The sequence below is a fragment of the Diceros bicornis genome, chromosome 35 (genome assembly GCF_020826845.1).
Source record: "Diceros bicornis minor isolate mBicDic1 chromosome 35, mDicBic1.mat.cur, whole genome shotgun sequence".
NCBI classification, from domain to species: domain Eukaryota; kingdom Metazoa; phylum Chordata; class Mammalia; order Perissodactyla; family Rhinocerotidae; genus Diceros; species Diceros bicornis.
Genome location: NC_080774.1, coordinates 27,876,636 through 27,885,285, shown reverse-complemented (window position 1 = coordinate 27,885,285; position 8,650 = coordinate 27,876,636). Strand labels below are relative to the sequence as shown.

The window sequence follows — 8,650 nt, the reverse complement described above, 5'->3', positions numbered from 1 at the left end:
ATTTCTTTTGTTAAATTTATTTTAAGTATGTTTATACATAAATTTATTATTTTTGATGTTATGTAAGCAGAGTTGTTTTCTTAATTTCATTTGTGGATAGTTCACTGCTAGTGTTTAGCAACACAATTGATTTTTGTATATTAATCTTGTATCCTGCACCTTTGCTGAACTTGCTTATTAGTTCTAATATTTTTATGTGGATTTCCTAGGATTTTCTCTACATGAGATCATGTCATCTGTAGCTAGAGAGTTTACTTCTTCCTTTCCAATCTGGATTCCTTTTATTTCATGTTCTCACCTAGTTGTCATGGCCAGAGCCTCCAGTAAAATGTTGAATACAAGTGGTGAGAAAGGACATCCTGATGTTGTTCCTGACCGAAGGGAAAGCTGTCCGTCTCCCACCATTGAGTGTAGTAGCAGAGGGTTTTTCCACAGATGGGCGGTCCCTTCTATTCCAGGTTTGTTGACTGCTTTTTCCTTGTCTATTGAGACCATCATGTGTTTTTTGTCCTTTTTCTATTAGTATGGCATATTACATTGATTTTCAGGTGGTAAATCGGTCTTGCATTCCTGTAATAAATCCCACTTGGTCCTTTTTATATGTTGCTGGATTCGATTTGCTAGTATCCACTTGAGCAATTCTGCATCTATATTCATAAAAGATATTGGTTTGTAGTTTTCTTTTCTTGTGATGTCCTTGTTGGGTTTGGTGTCAGGGTGATCCTGGCTTTGTAGTATGAGGTGAGAAGTGTTCTCTCTTCTTCTTGTATTTTTTGGTGCTTTCTCTTTACTGCATGTTCCTGGTGTTGCTCTGTGTAACTACCTTGCTCACTGTGGTCCAGCACTTGGCCCAGCCACAACCCTGGAAGTTTACAGTTGAGTACGTCAACCATGCTTGGCAAAAAATATCCATTGGATGTTGGTGCCTGTGAAAGGGGGTGTGGTGAGAGCCCTTCAGGGTAGATCAAAAGTCAGTGCTCTGAAACCCTGTACACCAGCTCTCAGGTGGTCATCGGTAAGGCCTTGGGGGAGCTCCTGTTACAAAATTGCCAAGGCTCTTGGTTGGAAATCCATTTTCCTGGATTTCTGTGAAGGCATTTCAGAACAGGAACATCTGCTCAGTTATGTTTAGGCCACATGGAGCGAGGTAAGGGAGATGACACCCCTGCAGGAAGTAGGAGCCCATCTGAGAAGTTCCTCAAGACAACATCAGGCAAATATCAGAAGGGTCAAGGGGGCTGGCTAAGGCAGAGTGTTCTAAGTGGCACCATCTTGTTTGGGAGTCCACTATCCTGTCACCAGATCACTGAGCCAGACACCCACAGGTACCCATAAAGTCCTATTCCACAAACCACATATAAACCTGAAAACATGGAGAGAGTTCTGGGGAAAGAGGATCCCTGTTTTGGTTTTGCTTTGCTTGGATGGATTGTCATCATTTTGCTGTAAAGAAGTTAACACCCTGTCACACCAACCTTTCCACTTTCAAAGAAGTGGGAAGAGCAGAAGGACAAAGAGCCCTCAGACCCAGGAATAAATAAGCCTGAGGGGGGTTTGTGATGGTTACGTGATGAGACAGATGATGTGTCTCCCCATGATGCGGTGTCTGGCATGGAGTAGGTGCTCAGTCCATGATGGTCTCACAGATATCCACAAGTGTGGAGCTGCTGTTAGGGTCCCCCAGGGTCCTTCAGGCTTGACAGGTGCTCCTGGGCTAGGAGGGGCTGCCATTGGTGTCTGAGTGGCCCTAGGGTGCCCCAAGCTGGATGCCTGGAGGTCATCCTCAGAAGTCTACCTGCCTCATTTCAGGACACTGTCCTGGATACTAGCAAATGAGGCACTGTCTGAGCTAGAAGCTCAGAACAGCCAGCATGAGTTCTGCCCATTCACAGAACACTCCCCAAATCTGGGCACTCCCTCGTCAATGGATGAGGGTGGCTTACTGCCATCCCATTGTGCCGGGAGGTCAGGGATTGCCCAGGGCCTCTCAGCCAGATTCATACCCTCATCTTGCCAGAGTCTCGCCTGATGCCTGCAGCCCCCACACCTCCCAGTGTTGAGGGGGCCTGGATGGTGCCCAGCTGGTAGAGTATATGTGTTGGGATGAGGGATCAAGGAGGGTGTCTGCAGTAGTGGAACGTCCGTGGGCTCCAGACACACCCCTCCAGACCTGGACCTTAACCTCCACCAGCCTCTGGAGACCATCCCAGTGTCCTGAGCTAGTCACTTACCTGGTGACCTGGGCTTCCTCATCTGTGAACCAGGCACAGTAATAGGTCTTCTCTAGAGCCTGGGGAGCTCTGGTCTTGACCGTGTGAGGTATGGGTAGGGTGGGCTGAGTGTGTGTGACTGTGAGGCAGGCCCAGTGCTGGATCTGGCACCCAGGGCTAGGTGCAGGCCCCGTGGCAGGGGGTGGCAGTGACAGTAGGTGAGTCACAATAAGTCCTGCGTGGACAGACTCAGGCCAGAGAGGAGATGAAGGCTCTGGCACCAGGGGACAGTGGTGTGGCAGAACTGGTTCCAGTGGAGTGTCAGGGCACAGGCATGGGACAAAGGGCCTTGGATTCCAGGCGCAGGGCCCAGGGAACACCCCACTCCAATCGAGGTGCATTGATACACTAGCCCGGCAAGTCAGGGAATGGGAGGATGAACACTGCTATCTGAGGCTGAGTGGCTGCCTGGGCTGTCTCAGGCCACAGAGCTCCTCCTGTTCCAGGTCCTGGCTCCTGGGAAGCCTCAGATTTCCACCCTTCTCTGGAATCCCAGATCATTGAAGCGGTTCCCAGCCAGGCTCCCTCGGGCTGTCTCCTCGCCACCCTCAGAGCCCCTCCCAAACACACTCAGATCTGGCTCCACCAGGCTCCCTCCCTTGCATGGGAGGCAGGCCAAAGGGATCTCTGTGCTTCCTGTGACCTCCTGCCCACCCTGTTCACGGGCCCTGACGCTTGCTTCAGCCCTGCCCTCCAGCTGGCCAATGGTTCCAGGATTGGATACCCAGCGCAAGGTCAGAGGAAGGACCGAGGGCTAGTCAAGACCTAGCTGGGCAGCCTGTCACTCCCTCTGGCCCTTGTAGGTGCCGGCAGCTGGCTTGGTGCTCTTCTCAGCTGGCCACTATGGCCCGGAGACTGCCCAGCACCGCCAGCCTGGCACGCTTCTGCCAGAAGCTGAACCGGCTGAAGACACTGGAGGAGTCCACCAGGGAGACACCGCTGCAGTGCCACCTGACCATGGCGGACCTGACCCTGCTGGCTGTGGGCGCCATGGTGGGCTTGGGCCTCTATGTGTTCACGGGCACAGTGGCCAAGGAGATGGCTGGCCCTGTGGTGGTTGTGTCATTTGGCGTGGCCGCCATGGCCTCCCTGCTGGGAGCCCTATGCTATCCAGAGTTAGTGGCACTTGTGCCCGGCCAGGGCTTTGCCTACCTGTTCACCTGCGTGTCCATGGGTGAGCTGTGCGCCTTCCTCATTGGCTGGAACATGCTCACTGGGAACCTCATTAGTGGTGCTGCCATGGCCTAGGTCTGGAGCAGCTACCTGGGCGTCATCTTCAGCCACCACATCCACAGCTTTATTGAGCCACATGTGGGCATCTTGCAGGTGCCCTTCCTGGCCCAGTACCCAGACATCTTGCCTGCTGGGATCACACTTTTGGCCTCTGCATTTGTCTCCTGCAGAGCCAGTGTCTCTTCCTGGCTCAATCGTACCTTCTCTGCTATCAGCCTGGTCGTCATCCTCTTCATCATCATCTTGGGGTTTGTCCTGGCCCGCCCGGGCAACTGGAGCACTGAGGAGGGTGGCTTTGCACCCTTCGGCTTCTCTGACATCATGACTGGTGCTGTCACCTGCTTCTTCGCCTTCATGGGCTTTGGTGCCATTGCTGCCTCAGCGAGGAGACCCAGAACCCAAATTGAGCTATGCCTACAGCCATTGCCATCTCACTTGGCCTGGCGGCTGGTTCCATCATCCTTGTTTCCACTGTGCTCACACTCATGGTGCCCTGGCACAGCCTGGACCCTTACTGGGCACTCACTGATGCCTTCCACCGGTGGGGCTATAGCTGGACAGGCTTCATTGTGGCGGCTGGTGCAATCTGTGGTAAGGGGCCCTTCCAGACAAGGTGGGAAGGGACATGGCAGTGGGACCCTACCCCAAGCCTCCCAGGGAACACGTCTCCATCTGGGCCTGTGTTCCCAGCTTCATCATGGGGCCAGGAATGGGCTAATGATTAGATTCTCCACCTGGGCTTGTTGGGAGGGACCTACTCAACGACCCTCCTAATTGTACATAGAATGTCAGCCCTGGGCATGTGCTTCCAGGTCCTTTCCTGGCAGAGGGACTCAGCCCTCATCAGATTCTCCAGTAGGTCTGTCACCTGTACTGGGGCATCTCATTCCTGGGTGGTGAGGGGGAACAATCCAGCACCCCCCATACACTCAGGCTCACTCTGAGAGCCCAAACTCATGCCCGTGTTCCCAAGGGGCCACCCATGCCCTGGCCCCAGCAGCAGCCCCTGTGGGCCTGTCCACCATGCTGACCAGTCTCCCACCCTCTGCCACAGCCATGACAACTCTCCTGCTTGGAAACATCTATTTCCTGCCACGTATCATCTATGCCATGGCCACCGATGGGCTTTTCTTCTAGGTGTTTGCCCACGTGCACCCTCAGACGCAGGTCCCCATGGTGGGCATCCTGGTGTTCGGGGTCCTCATGGCTTTCCTGGTGCTGCAGCTGGAACTCACAATACTGATCCAATTTGTGTCCATCAGCACACTGCTGACCCACACTGTCATGATCACCAGCATGATCATGCTACACTTCCAAAAGGCCCCTCCCTCCAGTTCCCTTGGCCCAGCCAGCCCTGTGGGCACAGAGCAGGCCTCAGCCCCTGAGGCCAGGCAGCAGCAACCAGCCCTGAGGTCCTATCTTAGCTTCTTGGGTGGGTGCCAGCTTGGAGCCGCCGTGGCTTGGGCACTTTGTGTCCTGGTGGCCTCAGCCATCACTCTGGACTGTGTGCTGGTCTTTGGGCACACGGCCCTACACCTCCCACCACGGGGCTACACCCTGCTGCTCCTGCTCAGCTCCATCATGTTTCTGCTCAGTCTCCTCATCCTAGGGGCCCACCAGCAACAGCACCGGCAGGACACCTTCCAGGTACTTCCTCCAGCCAACACCCATCACTCTCAGCCCAGCCAGCTCCCCTCACCCCTTACTCCTCTGCCATGGCAGGAGGAACCAGGGCTCACAGGGCAGGGGAGGCCAGTGCCCCATCCCCCTCTTTCTGCATGGCTAGTGGGCACTTGTCTCTGGAATCTCCAGAGGTGGAGAAAGGCTCTGTGGACTCCCGAGATATAGGCCGCTGGGGCAGCAGATCTTCTCACAGCCCAGTCCGGCCCTGCACTTGCCCCCTCAGATCCCCATGGTGCCCCTGTCTCCAGCCCCGAGCATCCTCCTCAACGTCTTCCTTACGCTGCAGCTGAGCTACCTGACATGGCTGCATTTCTCCATCTGGCTGATGATCAGTGAGTGGGGGCCAGGCTGGGTCCTTAGGTGGGCTGCAGGAGGAGGGCAAGCAGGGAAGCAGGGCTGGGACCTGCCCCTCAGGCTTGTTGCCCCCCTTGCAAGACTCGTGGTGTATTTTGGCTACGGCATCTGGCACAGCAAGGAGAACCAGCGGAAGCAGCCCGGGTTGACTGCCCCAGGTGACAGCCTGGAGATGGCACAGGACCTGCAGCCCCCCAGCCAGGCACCAGCCCAGGAGCCTGGCTGCATGGAGCAGCCCGCCAGTCCATGAGGATCGCTGGGGCTTCCCTGCCCTCCCCCACCTCCTCAGGAGACCAGCGGGGCTGGCAGCCCCTTCTATCCAGGGCAGCTCCTGTTTCCAGGCCTGCCCATGCTGGAAGGTCCTCTGGACCTCAGCCCAGGTGTCAAGCTTTGAGTCCTTGGGAGTGGGCTGTGGCCAGCATTGGTGTGGTGGACTCTTCGCCCAGTGCCTTCCAGTTTATGACCAACTCCAGCTACCTGGGCAGGTGGAGTAGGGTGAGCAGGGAAGAGGCCTGCAGCCCCATGGATCCACAATAACAACTGCTTGGCCAGCCATGTGGCCTGTCACTGTCTACTGTGGTGTTATTTCTGGTACTGAGTCCTCGCTTGTCCCCGGGACCCAGACGATTGTCCCCAATCCACAGCAAAAGTGCTGAGGTTCTGTCATAGGGACGTACCAGCCCTGGGACAGCCCTGAGTCAGGGACATGGCCAGGCCTGGGTCATGGGGTCATGCCCTAAAGCCAGCTCAGAAGGGAGCTTACACACCAGGCACAGAGGGGTCCCACCCAGGGTGGAGTCAGGGTCCCTCCCAGGCTCCCCACATATGCCCTTGCGGGCAGATCCAGAGAGCAGAACCTGGACGCGAAGGAGGCTGCCCAGAAAGGGCAGTGGAGTAGTGGGGTTCCCTCAGTTTCCCAGGGATCCCAGAGAGCAGGGCATGTGCCTGAGGCCCCAGGGTGTAGAGGCCCACCTGCCCGGGTACACACATCTCTCAGGCGCAGGCCCACATGGCTCCCCTGGGGGTGCACACCCACGTGCAGACTGAGGCACAGCTGGTTCCAAGCTCAGGGCTGCCCGCAGCTCCCCAGCTGCCTCTCCCCCTGCCCGCCCCTCAGGGCTTTGTGACAAGGGCTTGAGATGGGACACACATGTGCAGGTGGGGGCACAAGAGCCTGGGCCTGCTCCAGGTACCTTCCACACTCCTGGTGGCTATCGGTTCCCAGTCCTTGGGGGTCCCCAGGCCCACCCTGCTCCCCCACCGGTCTCCCCAAGGCTACATCTACCATACGTGCCTCCCCCTCCCCGTTCCTGCCTGGAAGGACCACACAGGAAGCTGCTGGCTCTGGCAGCTTTACTCCTCGGCTCTCTGCAGCCTTGACCTCAGCTTTCTCTGGGCCCCAAGGACAACCAGGTACCCGTGACCCCGCTCCAATAACCAGGTTCAGGGCTGTGTTCTCTCACTCTGGCCCTTCTGAACCCGCCTCCCACGGACACGGCTCTGGGGATTGAGAGGAGCAGGGACCCGAAGGCTTTCCTGGGGCTCCAGGTGCCAGATGATTCCAGATGCTGCCCAGCCTGAGCCCCAGCCCTGGCCCTCCCCAACCGGGCCCAGCTGCCTGCATGCCCCTGGTCACCAGGGACCCATGGGAAGGCAGCCCCTGTCTTCCTGAGGTGGGTTCCCCCAAATCCCTGCCCCACCCTGGGACCAAGAGAGGGCTTGGCTCCTGCAGCCCCCATCCCTCCTCTCCTGACCATGGGCCCATGGGGAAATTCTCCAGCAGGCAGGACTCAGGCCCCCGGGAGGATTCCAGAACAAGAACTAGGCCAGCGTATGGAGGCTTCCATGTCCTCTGTTAAGCACATTCTTTCCAGCCCCTGGGCTCCACCTGAGGTCTTGGTCACAGCGTGGTTCTCAGGCAGTTGCCTCAGGCTGGGTGGGCAGCTGCCCAGACATGTTCTCAAGTGTGACCTTGGGCAGCAGTGACGTATGTGTGCAGATATACAGCCTCCCCACCACCATGGCTCCCAGGAGCCTGGTGAGCGGGTTCCAGGGGGGTGGGCTGGGGTCACCAAGCAAACATACAGAAGGTCCCAAAAGACCCCATGCCCACCAACTCAGCCCCTGCCCCCTCCCCATCCCAGCCCCCCGCAGCCCGAGGGCTGCCACCAGGAAGGGGCTGGTGCTCACAAGCTGAGCAGGTTTGGGTCCAAGAGGTGCCTGTGCCCTTGCCTGGGGCCCTAGGGGGTCAGATCATCTGCCCACCGCACTCCTCACTCCTCATTCTCAGGAGAGTGTTGAGAGGGGTGAGTATCTAGATATCAGTCACTTACCTTCAAAAAGTTTCCTGTGAAATCTGTCTAAATATATCTGGCTTACTAGAGAGAGGGAGAGAGAGAGCAAACGGGGCAAAATGGTGAAAAAAAAAACCTCATGAACTCAGATGAAAGCTATGGGTTTTTATGGTACTAATCTTTCAAGTTATTCTATAGAGTTTTGTAATTTTTTAGATAAAACCTGAAGGGAAAAGTAAAGAAGGCCCCCCCTGTGCCATGGAGGGAGATTCTGGAGGCAGGGTGGAGTGGAGGAGGGACTGGGGTGAGGGGTCTGAGCTGCAGCGGGGGTGAGAGGACACATGGGGTGGAGGCCAAAGGGCTCAGGAGGGAGGCTGGATGGAGCCTGTGCTGGGGGACCTGGAGCTGAGAGCCCCCCCTCCTGCCCTGGGGACCCCTCCACACACAGTAGAGAGTCCAGAGGGATGGGCCTGGCTGGGGTCTGTCCTGGCCGCCCCAGGAGGATAGTTGGAGGGGCACCTGGCTGTGGGGCCGCAGCTGAAGTCGTAGCTCCTCTCCTGCAGCTGGAAGGAGTTGTGGGGTTGCCGTTGGAGCCCCCGGTGTCCAGGTCACAATCCCAGATGACATGGATGCCCACAGCCCCGTCCTGTACACAGCGCATCACTGCTCTACCAGCACGCGGGCAGGGACCCTCTCCTCGAGTCCTTCTAGAACCCCGCCCCCAGGGGCCCACCAGGAACACCAGTTCCTCAGAGACCCCTCCAACCCCGGCCACAAGGTCCGCAATGAGGAATACAGGAGGTAGAGGTTGAAGCC

The 8,650-nt window shown here is 56.9% G+C and overlaps 1 pseudogene; it reads left to right on the top strand.

Moving 5' to 3' along the window:
* Positions 1-3,113: 3,113 nt before the first annotated feature.
* On the top strand, positions 3,114-5,790 carry LOC131398383 (cationic amino acid transporter 4-like; annotated as a pseudogene).
* The last annotated feature ends 2,860 nt before the right edge of the window (positions 5,791-8,650 follow it).